General features: G+C 45.9%; 1 protein-coding gene across 2 annotated transcripts in view; it reads right to left on the bottom strand.

The window, feature by feature from the left end:
* The window catches only part of EPB41L4A (erythrocyte membrane protein band 4.1 like 4A), a 564,380-nt gene that overhangs the window by 53,088 nt on the left and 497,869 nt on the right, over window positions 1–13,423 (bottom strand). The window lies entirely within an intron of this gene.

The following is a 13,423-nucleotide window of genomic DNA, read 5'->3' as shown; positions in this document are numbered from 1 at the left end:
GGAAGATGAATAGCCTTATGTCTCCTCTTAGCGGTATGGTCAATGTAGAAGGTGGTCATGCATTAAAGAAAAGTAGTAAAAGCAGTACGTGTATGAAAAGAATGCGACGGGGGAGTAAGAAGAAGAATGACAGCTAGTGGGCGGGAGAAGGGGTTCACCACTGGGAGTTCAGGAGGAGGAGGAGAAATCAGTGGCAGCTTAAATTTAGAGGTGTAAGTGAGAAGAGGGTTTGACAGCAATGTGAGTTTGAGAGCTGCTGGGAATTATGGCGGTTGATGGCAGCAACACAGGATCCGCAGAAGCATCAGATGGGAAAGCCATGAGACACCATCAGATAGGAGAGCAGCATGAATGTGGAAACCAGGAATTATTGGGAAATGGTAACAGGGATTGGTGGGAAGGAGAACAGGTATGTGGCATGAGTAGGGGTGTAGGGAAAAGGTGAGTTTGTGGCATTTCTCTTGCAGCAGTGGTGGGCAGCAGGAATAGATTCCAGTTTCCAGAACTAGCTGTCTCAGGGCTCCTCCTCCTTACCTCCCACCAGGTTGAAAATCATTAGATTATAGTACCTTATGATAAATAATGTGGGATACTTAATGGCAATGATATACTGGGCCTCATATATGTCTCTTGTTTTCAATTTTCCAGACCAATTTCGAATTGATGCATTTATGTGTATTCAGAGCAAGAATGGCTGAAGGGTAGGACAATGTCTCAAGTTCCAGAAGAAAAAGGCACCATAATAAATCATTGTTTTAAAAGAAAATTAACATCTTAAACTCTGATACTGCCACTAGCACAATCTAAAAACTGTTTGATTTTGTTCTTCCTCTAATAAAACCTGGAAAATTTATTTCTGGGTGGAGAACTGCGAACACACATACCATTACCTAGCAACAACTCAACCAACAGCAGGGTATAATGAACTGCTGATTACTGCTTAGAAATGGTAATTTATGAGAAGATAAAAATGATGTCTGACCTAATCAAAGACAATATTCCATGCCCTGTTGATTAAAAAGTCCTGCAATTTTTCTCTGATGTCTCAGTGAATTCTGTCCTCATCAGATGCTCTTTAACAAAACCTAAAAGAGGTCAAACATTTGACCTCCTACCTTAAGATGGCCTTATGGAGGCCATTAGATTGCAACATTCGGGAAAACTGAACTTCTGTTTTACAAAGATGATCCTGCCTGTAGGTGAGAATGAACAGCTGGTATGCATTCTTGTCCATAGCTGGACAATCAAAACAAAAGAAACTTAATATGGACTTGGATTGCTTCAATCCAAGTGATACCCTAAGACAGGGGCGCTCAGTGTCAGTCCCTGAGGACCACAACCCAGTCGGGTTTTCAGGATTTCCACAATGAGATCTATTTGCATACAATGGAGGCAGAGCATACAAATAGATCTCATGCATATTCATTGTGGAAATCCTGAAAACTGAACTGGGTTGTGGCTCTCAAGGTCAGACATTGAGCGCCTCTGTCCTAACAGCACATATTTACAGAATAGTGATGATTCAGATGTGAGCATTGCATGCTAATGCAAGTAGTATCTGGGGGCCCTTTTACTAAGGTGCAATGAAAAATGGCCTGCGCTGGTGTAGACGCGTGTATTGGACTCACGCAGGTCCATTTTTCAGCTCGCCTGCAAAAAAGGCCTTTTTTTCTGCCGAAAATGGACGTGTGGCAAAATAAAAATCAGCGCGCGTCCATTTTGGGCCTGAGACATTACCGCCACCCACTGACTTAGTTAACTGGGCAGTAATCATCAGCGCATGTACACTGCTGATTACCACCCGGTTAGCGCCATGCGGTAGAAAATACAAATGATTTTCTACTGCGCGTTTTGGACGCACGTAGAAATTAGAATTACTGCCCGGGGCACGTGGTAGCCGGGCAGTTCTAATTTGACATGTGTTGTACGCGCGTAGGTGCCTACGCATCTTAGTAAAATGGCCCCTAAGTTCTGTGTTGTACTAATAGTGGACAATCATTCAAAGAACTATCAGAAGAGAGTAACAGCCATAACGGCAGCCACATTAGTGCTGTCTGAATAAGGACCAAATGGGCCTTTTACTAAGGCGCACTAGCATTTTTAGCACACACTAAAAATAAGCGTGCACTAAATGCTAGAGATGCCCATATATTCCTATGGGCGCCTCTAGTGTTTAGCATGCACTAATGATTATTGTGCATTAAAAAAGCTACCGGGTCGGAGGAAGTGACATCACCTTCCATGTCGGCAGCCTAGCTCTAGAGCTCCCGCTCGTAGCACCCATAAACGGCAAATAAAAGCGGCAAACGGCCTTATTGGCGATCTAAAGTGGGCAGAATCAGCTTCCCACAGCGGACTAATATGAGTAAGGCGAGTCAATCGCGGAATAAAGAGGCCGAGCGACAGGCGAACGGCGGGCCTAGTAAAACGCCGAAGCGCCACGAGTCGCGGGCGCGAGCCTCGCCGTCGGACTCCGATTCCGCGCTCTCCTTAGCAGAGTCCAGACAGCCCCCGGCAAAAAAAGGCATTTCAAACGAACTCCGCCAGCTTCTAACAAGCATACAGGATGACATCAAAACGTCTAAGGAAGAAATCCTGGAACGCATGGAGGTGATGAGCGTGGACCTTCGGGAATTGGGGGGCAGAGTTGAAGAAGCAGAGCAGAAGCTTGATGATCACTCTGAATCCCTGCAGCAGCACGAAACCCAACTCCGGGTCTTGGAAGTAAAGAATGCTGAACTAGCATACAAGCTGGACGATATTGAAAACAGAGGTAGGAGAAATAACCTCCGTTTTCGCGGAGTACCGGAGGGGGGAGACATAGAAAATGTCCCACAGATAGTAAAATCACTGTGCACTACCCTGCTGGGACCCGAAGCAGAGGCGACACCGATTGAATTGGACAGAGCGCATAGAGCCCTTGGCCAAAGACAAGAACGCAGATCGCGGGATATTATCGCCCGATTCCACAAGTATGAAGTCAAAGAGCAGATTATCAACCGTGCACGGAAGGTGCAGGAACTAGAATACAATGGAGCCAAGATATCGGTGTACCAGGACCTGTCTCAGTATACTTTACAACAGAGACGCCAGATGAAGCCTGCACTGGAAGTGCTAACTAAACATCACTTGTCATACAGATGGGGATTCCCTTTTTCACTAAATTTTGACCTGAAGGGAACTAAACACAGAGTCCACCTGCTTCCGGAGGCTTGGGAAATCATGCATGAGGCGGGGCTAGTTGCAACGAGAGCGCCTCCAGGGGAGCTGGCGCCAGCGACGAAAGAAAAATTACAAAAATGGCAGCGGATTCCAGAGACCACCAAACGGAGCAACTCAAAAAGAAAAGGAGAGGCATCCGAGACCTGAATGAACGCTGGGAGGATCAGAGAGATCGGCTGGTGCCAGACGTGTTACCCTGAGGTGACCCTGAGGTGATCTATGGGACATGCTGGACAATTGTGGTATAACCGTAGTTTGCCAAGATGGACTCTATAGTTAATATTTGAGTTAAGGTTAATACATATCATGCTAACTTTATAGCCTAAAAGAGAGGGAAGGGGGAATATGTAGCGGAATTGTGGGGGGATAAAGGCCATAAGGCAGGTAGAACAAAGGGGAAGGTATGTGTGGAGACATAAAGGGAAGAGCTGAATAGGATGATTTAATAAATGCTCATTGTTAAGCATGGGGCTGTAAGGGAGACAAGACGTAAGGGGGAGGGAAGGAATTGCAGATAAAGGAGGGGTGCGGGAAGAGCGGGGGGATTAATTGGGCTGGGTTGCTGGGGACTTGGTGGGTCACTTTCTCATATCCCATCCAGGGGACATAGATCTTCTGGCTGGTGTTCAAGTTGGGGGTAAGGGTGGGTTAGGGGGGGATGAGGGGAGGGTGGTGGAAGGGGGGAGGGGGGGAGATGTGCTGTGTACAGGAGGGAGCTCTTACCACTGAAGAGGCCAGATCTACTGAACCTCCTTTAGGCACAACCTAGATGCATACCTAAATATGAGTGTTGATTTAAAAATTATATCTTATAATGTCAAAGGCTTGAACATGCCTCAGAAAAGGCAAAAGTTTTTTAAGGAATTATCACAGCTCAAACCACAGATAGTACTAGTGCAGGAGACACATCTCCCCAGGGTACATGAAAAACTCCTCTCTCACTCTAGCTACCCGACAACATTCTTTGCCTCGTCCTCTGACGGTTCCAAAAAACGTGGAGTGGCAGTGTTGATTCACTCGTCGCTTGCAGTCCAAGTAAAGCGGATTAAGCGAGACCCGGGTGGGCGTTTTTTGTTTTTACACATAGTTGTGGATCAGGTGGACTTGACTCTGGCATCCGTATATGCGCCAAATGATCATCAGGGACCCTTTTTCACTAAGATCAAAAATGCTCTCGCCACATTTACTCAAGGTTCACTAATTCTGGGAGGTGATTTTAACGCTGTTATGAACCCAACCCTAGATAGATCAGGAAATGGTCAACAGAGGGAAAACAAGGAGTCATTAGCATTGGGCTCATTAGCATACTCCCTGGGTGCGTTGGACGTGTGGCGGTTGAACCACGTAATGGAAAGGGATTATACATATTATTCGCCGGTTCACGCCACTTACTCTCGAATTGACTGTATCTTCCTAGATCTCGCTTTGGTTGAGAAAGGCCCAAAGGCGGGTATAGGCAACATAACTATATCGGACCATGCACCAGTATGGGTGGTGGTGCCGGGCATTCAGGCTGAGGTTAAGGATAAGAGGTGGACATTAAATGCAAATGTATTGCTAGACGCGGAAGTGGTAGAGGGCTGTAGGCATGTGTTGAAGGAATATTTGGACCTTAACGTTGAATCGGGACCACCACTGAACATAGTCTGGGATGCTATGAAGGCGGTCTCGAGGGGCTTTTTCTTGCAAACAGCTAGTAAACGGGCGAAGGTCCGAAAGAGGCAGTTGGCGAGTTGCCTGGAGAAAATTAAGCATTTGGAACAGCGGCATAAGGCTAGAGGCTCCCCAATAGTCTTGGAGGAACTACGTGGAGCGAGAATGCAACTGGATGCATTATATTCAGAACATCTTAGTTTTCTACAATCGCGGAGGCAAGTTAGCTCATATGAGTTCACTAACAAAGCAGGCCGTCTCCTTGCTATGCAGCTACGGAGGCATAAAATGGACCGTGCTATCACACATGTGCGTGATGGGAAGGGTGATATGCTATCCACTTCAGAAAGCATACGTAGGCGTTTTGGGGAGTTCTACCAAGCTTTGTACGCGCAAGACATTAACCCGTCTGAAGAGGCTATTAATGAGTACTTGGAGGGAAGTGAGCTACCCTCACTGACAAGTCAGCAATGCGCCATGCTGGAAGAACCAGTGACCCCAATTGAGATTCAAAAGTCTATTCAAGGCCTGCCTTCCTGTAAATCTCCAGGGCTGGATGGTCTCCCCAATGAATTTTACAAGAAATTTGCTCTAGAATTGGCTCCTCTTTTGGCAGACCTGTTTAATCAGATTGGCAGGGGTGAGCCATTGCCACCGTCTATGATGGAGGCATGGATAGCTGTATTGCCAAAGCCAGATAAGGATCCCACAGAGTGTGGTTCCTACCGCCCAATTTCAGTATTAAATGCCGATGTAAAAATTTTAGCCAAGGTGTTAGCCAATCGATTAGCGCCCTTACTACCGGCAATAATACACCCAGACCAGGTGGGGTTTGTCGCGTACAGGAAGGCAATGGACAACATACGGCGTGTGATAGACATAATGTACTTGGCCAAACGAAACCAGAGGCCTTTGAGCCTTCTTAGCCTAGATGCTGAGAAGGCCTTTGACAGAGTACATTGGCCGTTCATGTATAAGGTAATGGAAACATTTGGGATCGGGCCGAGGTTCAGAGGCTGGATTCAAGCTTTCTATGAATCCCCTAAAGCATGCGTGAGGGTGAACGGGGGCAACTCGGAAATGATCACGCTCCACAGAGGCACGCGACAAGGGTGCCCCTTATCACCAATGTTGTTCGCCATGGTCATGGAGCCTTTTGCTTCAAGAGTCAGACTAAATCGGGGTATTCCTGGGGTCAATGTGGCAGGGAGAGAACATAAAATGGCCTTGTTCGCAGACGACGTGCTGCTTTTTGTTCCAAGGCCTCAGGTTGGCTTCCCGAATCTTATGAGAGCTATCAGTGAATATTCGGAGGTCTCTGGCTTTAAGGTAAATATGACGAAATCAGAGGCATTGAATGTGACATTAACTGAAGGATTGGTGGCATCCCTACAATCGTCTTACGCCTTTAGATGGGCCCCGAAAGGAATCCGTTACTTGGGAGTGAATTTAACAGCTAATCTATCTGACCTTTTCACAGCAAATTACAAGGGGCTGGCTAGAGTTCTTTCGGCCGACTTGGACAGATGGGGGGACTTGGAGTTATCATGGTTTGGTAGAATAGCTACTGTTAAGATGAATGTGCTGCCACGTTTGCTATACCTATTCCAAGTCCTCCCGATAGTGCTACCTAGAAAGTTCCTTGCAACCTTGCAAGATCGTATTGTACGTTTTATTTGGGCAGGGAAGAGGCCACGTTTATCGCGATCTCTTTTGTATCAGGATAAAAGATGGGGAGGATTGGGGGTACCTAATCTGACCTGGTACTACCGAGCAGCCCAAGCAAGCGCAGCCATTGAATGGTTCCAGGAGTATCCCAACAAACAATGGGTACACATAGAACAGCAGTCTGTAGGCCCGAGACCACTTGGGACGTTGATGTGGCTTCCCAGCCCGTTTAGATCAATTGGGGAGGGGGCATGTCCGGCCATCCAGGTAACGCTCTCATATTGGGACAGTATCTTTCCCCGGAAAAAATGTATGCTATCGCGTTTGTCCCCGATAGCATTTAACCCAATGTTTTACCCTGGGACCGAAACAGGAGTGTTCACCAGATGGTATGGAGAGGGTCTGAGAACCTGGGGACAGCTGTTTGAGGGCAACTCATTGTTGTCCTTTGATGAAGCTGTGGCCCGATTCCCGGTAGTGGGAAGGGATGAATTTGCATATCGACAAGTAACCCATTTCCTCACTACACGGGCAATCAAGGAGGTGGTGGCCAGGGAAAAGTTGCCTATGGAAGCAATATGTGAAGGGCATGCAACGACGAGTGGCTTAATATCTCGCTTATACAGTTGCATTAGACTGCAGGCGCCACGATACACACTTCACAGAGGAGGCTGGCGGAGGGAGCTGGGCATAGAGATTTCGGAGGCTGAGTGGGAGAGGATAGAAAGGGCAGCGGTGGGAGTGTCCACTCATGTACCCTTCAAGGAAAATGCTATCAAGGTGCTGTTTCGGTGGTATTTGACGCCGGAGCGCCTTCGGCGCATATACCCTACCTTGTCTGGTGAGTGCTGGAGGGGTTGCGGGGTTAAGGGCACTATGGGGCATATGTGGTGGATGTGTGCAAAGATACGGGCATTCTGGAAATCCATTCAGAATCGTTTACAGAAATGGATGGGATGCCCTATTCCTTGGAGCCCTGCTTTTTTCCTGTTCTCGGTTAAGGAGGCAAGCCTTTCACATGATCAGCAGATATTGACGAGGTATGCAACAAGTGCAGCTAGGATTGTAATAGCTTCCTGTTGGAAAGTATCTCAGACTCCTCCAATAGCGAGATGGCTTTCTAAATTAAGGTATGTTTGTGAGATGGAAAGGCTTCTAGCGGAGCGGCGTAACCAAACCTGTAGGTGGCATGCGATCTGGGAGCCTTTCCTCAAACATGTTTAGTATAACTGAGGACAGAGACTGGTAACTAGGTGGTTGGGTGGTCTTAATAGGCTGGGGGGACGGTGGGAGGAGGGATTTGGGGGATTCTGGGGGGGGGGGAAATTTGAAAGTTTATAAAATAATGAAGTTCTATTGTGCTGTTCGTTACAGTTTGGAGCACTATTCCTGAGTGTTTTTTGCCGTGTTTTGAATTATGTACTTGTGTATAATGTTTTTCTGTTGCATTCTGTATTGATTCTTTAATTTGACAATAAAGACTTCATGCAAATTAAAAAAAAAAAAAGCTACCGGGTCCTTGTAGAAGATCCCCAGGTTAGGGACTGAGGAATGAAAAGCAAGCCTTATTCTTACTGTATGAAGGTTTATTATTTATTTATTTTCAGCACTTGATAAACCGCAAGTGATCCCTAAGGCGACTATGCGGTTTACAATCTCTATTACAGACACTTTGCACTGTTCCTAATGGGCTCACAATCTAAGCTATACAGTGGGGCTCAAAGCACTTTGTAAGTCTAAGTGCTTTGAAAATACACCTCTATTCTATTGTTTCTGGAACAATGGAAGTGGCTGTTATTATGGCTATTACTGTTTTCTAACAGTCCTTTAGAAAATTGCAAACTATCCACTAATTCTTTAATCTTAAGTGTTGATATTCAAAGCGAATTAACAGGTCAGAAATGGCTCCTGGCCAGTTAAATCATCTGCTCAACCAGTTAGTGCTCCTGAAAATAACCAGTTAGAGCTGAACTAAAAACCAGCTATTTTGGGGGCATTCTAGGGGCGGAGTCAGCTCTTAACTGACCAGTTAAACCGCATAAATAGGACTGCATAAAAGTCAGTCCTATCTTTATGAGGTAGCTCATAGCTGGTTAAGTGTTGACTATCACAATTAACCGGCTATGCATTAGCTGGCTCCACAGACCCAGAAATTCAATGCCACCTCCCGGAGTAGGATTCTGAGATGCGAGTGCAAATTAATTGGCTAATGAGATGTTAATTGGGTGTTAACCAATTAGTGATGTTAATCGGCACTCAGTTTGCACGTGCATCTGGCTGAGGTCTATTCTATAAGGCATGGCACCTAATTCCAATAGCACATAACTCGAAAAGGGGCGCAGTCATGGGTGTGTCAGGGGCATTCTGAAAAGTTTTGGTGCATTGTTACAGAATACTGCCTCAGCGCAGAATTCTGCCTCTGTGCCCTTTATAGAATCGCACTCAATGCCGATATTTTCTGGTGCCCATTCTTGAGTGCCATTTATAGACTCCAGCTCTTTATATGCAGGCACTACCTGCTGCTTTAACAATTTTCACCATTAATGTTTAAAATTGTAACAACCCAAATTTCAGGAGCAGACTATAGAGAATCTGCCTGTTGCAAAGCCAGCTCAGGCATGTCAAGAAGTCCTGTTAAGTGAGAAACAAAAGCCAGCAATTTTCTCAACCCTCCCCAGGATCACATGACCTGAGCAGGGCCAGTGCTAGGGTTTCTGGCATTCTCTTGCCATCTAGAAATCAGTGTCCTCCTTGCTTATTCTTCCCCCCTCCCTGATGTGATGTTATGTTACACAATTCTTATATTCCGCTACTTTCCAAATGGTTTCAATGCGATCACACAATATAAAATCTACATAATAGGAAAATTACAGCAATCCAACATTTGGTTTACATGAAAACAAAAAATTACATACCTATTTTACAAACAATTATACTTAAATTTTTCTTTAAAAAACAGGTCTTTTCAAAAAATAAGATGTATTTTAATTTGTCGAATGCTCAGTGGAAGTGAACTCCAGAACTTGGCTCCTTGATATGAATATAATGGACTCCATGCCTTCTTACTTTTCAGGAGAAATAATTTATTTTGGGATTCATTCCAACTGGAGCAATTTCTTAAGGGACATGAGAAATACATTTTAGTTTCTAGGCAAATGTAGAGTACTTATTGGAATAATAGGACCTAGTTTTAGGGGTAGATTCTTTTTTTTGAAACAATGTACTTTCCAAGGCCCTGCTGGCATCAGGGATAGGATGAACCAGTGCTGGCTTTACTTCCATTGCATTCAATTGGGATAAAACCAGGATTAGCTCAATTTGTCCCTTAAGACCTGGAGCCATCTGGTAACCTTCTCATGCCCACATAATCAAAAGCCCCGCACTTTCCAAACAGTACTCTAAAAATAGCGCTGGAACAACACGGGGCTTTACCGCCCCATAATCAGAGATAATAGCATGCAAATTTATGCACGAAATTATCTCTAATCATAGGGTACAAGTGCAGGAGGATTGTGTCTGACCTGTCAAACACATAGGCTGGAGGTCCTTGGGACCACTAGACCCCTTGAAACAGCAAGGCCCTGGTAGCTTAGGGCCCCACCGAATCCCTGCCCCAAGTCAGAGATACAGGGGATGGAGGTCCGGCGGACCTCTAGTCTCCTTGATGCCCCCCTGACACAAGTTTATGGGATGCTGGAGATTCGCTGGATCTCCAGCCCATCTAAGCCCCCTCGACCCCCCCCCCCAAAAAAAAGCCCTGGTGGCCCAGTGGGCCACAAACCAAGCCTCCTCAATCTGATGGTCTAGCGGCCCTCTTCCCCACCCTCCTGTACCTTAGTGTTGGAGGAGGGAGCAGGGGCGTAGCCAGACAGCAGATTTTGGGTGGGCCTAGGCAAGAAGTGGGTGGGCACCAAGTGTTCTCCCCCTCCCCCCAAAAAAATATCTAAACTGGTGGGAAAATGCTTCTCTCCACCTTGGCAGTCTTCAGCAGACATGCGCTGAAAACAGAGCATTCACAGGTGCCAGTATCGTGGAGCACACCATTTTCATTACCATCAGGGGGAAGTCTTCAGCTGGTACAGCTTGGAATCCCCATCAGCTACTGCTAAACATGTGCTACTGTTGGGTGGGCCCCGGAGTAGTACACTCTCTCCTTTTCCAGCACCGCCTTGAAAATGGCAGCAGCCAGCCCTGCCCAGTGCATCCTGGGATGCGCTGGGTGGACTTATATATGAACGTGTCGGGGGGGGGGGGGGATCAGAGGGACGCTGGACTTCCAGCCCGTGTCGCTGGCTTGGGGTGGGGCTCCTGTGGGGAGGTTTATATTGGGGGGAATGAGGGGACTGCTAGCATGCAAATGCATGCTGGACAGGGCTCACTATTCCTCCCTAGTGGTCTGCAAACTGTAACGCTAGCTCCGAGCTGGCATAGGGTTTGGTGCTCTGCCCACTGATCATTGGGGAGGAATACATTTAGTATGCATTTGCATGCTACTTGTGATAAGAGCCTTGTTTAGCATGCATTTGCATGCTACTTGCAGTTAGAGTCCACGAGTGCGTTGTTTCACGTGCTCAGGGGCTCTGTTCATGGGGTGGTAGCAAATGCAGGCACTAGTATGGCGCTAATAGCCTCTAGCACCTGCGTTTGCTTCTGATTATTGGCCTATCAGTGTCTGGCTACCAGTTTTGGCTCCTGCTCTCAAGTCACTTCCCAGTCCCAGGCTGCATAATCAATTCCTTCTCCTACTCCCATTCCCAGCATCTGACCAGCATTTCGCTTTCCCCTCCTCTCCCTCTCCTGGTCAAGCACCTCCCTCTCTCTTCCCTCTCCTCTTTTCTCTTCCTTCCTCCTCCCACCCTCCCATCTAGCATCACCCACTCTCATTTTCCTATCCCTCCCAAGTCCAGCATTTCCCTTCAAACCTTCCTCTCTTCTGGTGTTGCTGTTGTCATCACTGCCACTGTCATATCTCTGAACCTGTGGCAACAATCAAGCCACCAATAATGAGTGCTGGTAAGTCTATGAAACAGTGTACTCTCCAAGGCCCTGCTGGTCTTGCCCCCTTACAACAGGAAATACATGCCAGATGAGGCAGGACTAGCAAGGCCTTGGAGAGCACATGGTCTTGAAAGCTTCCCAGCACTCATTACTAGTGCTATTTCTGCTTCAGCCCCAGAGATACAGCAGTGGCAGCATCAGAAGAGCTAGGGGATCAGCCCGGGCCCTGTGGTGTTCAGATGCCCTTTTCACACTTCTCCTTGAAGGGCAGGGCTGGCACATCAGGTTGCAGCAGCTTTTTTTGTTGTTGCTTCCCTGGTTTATATAGTTACCATGTTTATCTGGTTGCAACGGCCCTGGACCTGAGATGCAGCTTACACCTCAGCACATAGGCAGTGTCCTCATGCCCTTCAAAATGAATCTGAACTCACTACCACAGGGATGGCCCTGGGAATCTGTGGGAAGCCTTGACTTTTGCAATATTCATTCTAGATGACTGGAAACTGTTGGAAGTTTTAAAGGGTTGGTAAAATATCTCTGGGTGACTGGTTCTCAAGACTAACTCCTCCCTGTCCCCTCACAAAATCTTGGAGGTCAATATTCAGTGGTCTGGCAATTACATAAATGATATATGGATAAATGATCTATGTGTTCTAGCCAGGATGCTGAAAATTCTAGCATAACTTTTTGGAGGCTTATTTTATTACAATGTACCAATCAAAAGACCAAAAAGGTACCTATTTCATAAAGGAAACATAGACGCCAATGTACCTAAAGATAGGCTCATACAACGAGACCCAGAAGTGCTATCCTTTCACATTATAAAGGTGTAAATCTGTGCGTATACTCCTTTGTGCACTCCATCCCCCTAATTCTATAAAATTGGTTGCACAAAGGTGAACACGCAATTTATAGAATAAGGTCAGCTACGCACCTAACTTGTTCAACACTGGTGGCTGTAACAACCAATAAACTGCCCATTATTGGTGTTAATTGGTTCTATTGGCTGGTGTGTAATTACCTTTACTTGGTATTCTATAAACTGGGTGTGCAATTTCCATAGTGCACAACTGCAAGGGGGCGTGGACCTGGGAGAAGCATGGGTGGGTCAGGGGCAGGCCTAGGAATTCCACAGCAGTTATAGAATACAAGAAGTTACACTGCAAGTCCACCCAAACTATGCCCCCAGGAATGTCTACGTGTAAATCGTACTAAAGTGCTATCCTGTTGTGTGCCTACTTTTTCTTTTTTAAAACACGTGTATACCCATGTGCAATTTTATAAGAGCTCAGTTTCTGCATATAAAACAGGCCTTCCATGCAGAAAAAGTAATCATTTTATCTGTATAGTGGCTGAATATTGTTGTTATTAATATAGCTTTTGGCCCCACCCAAATTCCTCCCCACTTTGGATGAAAAGATTTTGGCTGTACAGTAACTTATATAGATACATGTAGGCCTCATAAGTGTTTGAGAAATAATTTAAAAAAAGAGCAGTTGTGTTATCACAAACGGATGTTTACTGCATAAGTGGCTTTCAATATATCCCCTCTCCTTCCCTGAGTTTTATAAAAAAAAAAAAAAAAATCTGACTTCCAAAACCAGGCCAACATTTGAATTCCTCGAACTATGTAAAATTTGCACTTTTATTAGATTGTATTTAATAACTTATTTGCCTCTTTCTCCTTCACAAGCTCTCAAGTGCCAGAAATGTGCTACTGAAGTACCCACCCATGAAGTGGCTGTACTCATGTTTCTGAAATGAGCATATCGTGAATGAGGAACCCATTTGAATGAAAATCACATGTACATGCTACTAATTATTACTATCATCCTCCTGCTTGGTTTACTGCAAGAAGGGACTAACCCCTGGTTTCTATGAA

The sequence above is a fragment of the Microcaecilia unicolor genome, chromosome 2, assembly GCF_901765095.1.
Source record: "Microcaecilia unicolor chromosome 2, aMicUni1.1, whole genome shotgun sequence".
NCBI classification, from domain to species: domain Eukaryota; kingdom Metazoa; phylum Chordata; class Amphibia; order Gymnophiona; family Siphonopidae; genus Microcaecilia; species Microcaecilia unicolor.
This window is presented reverse-complemented; position numbering and strand designations above follow the sequence as displayed.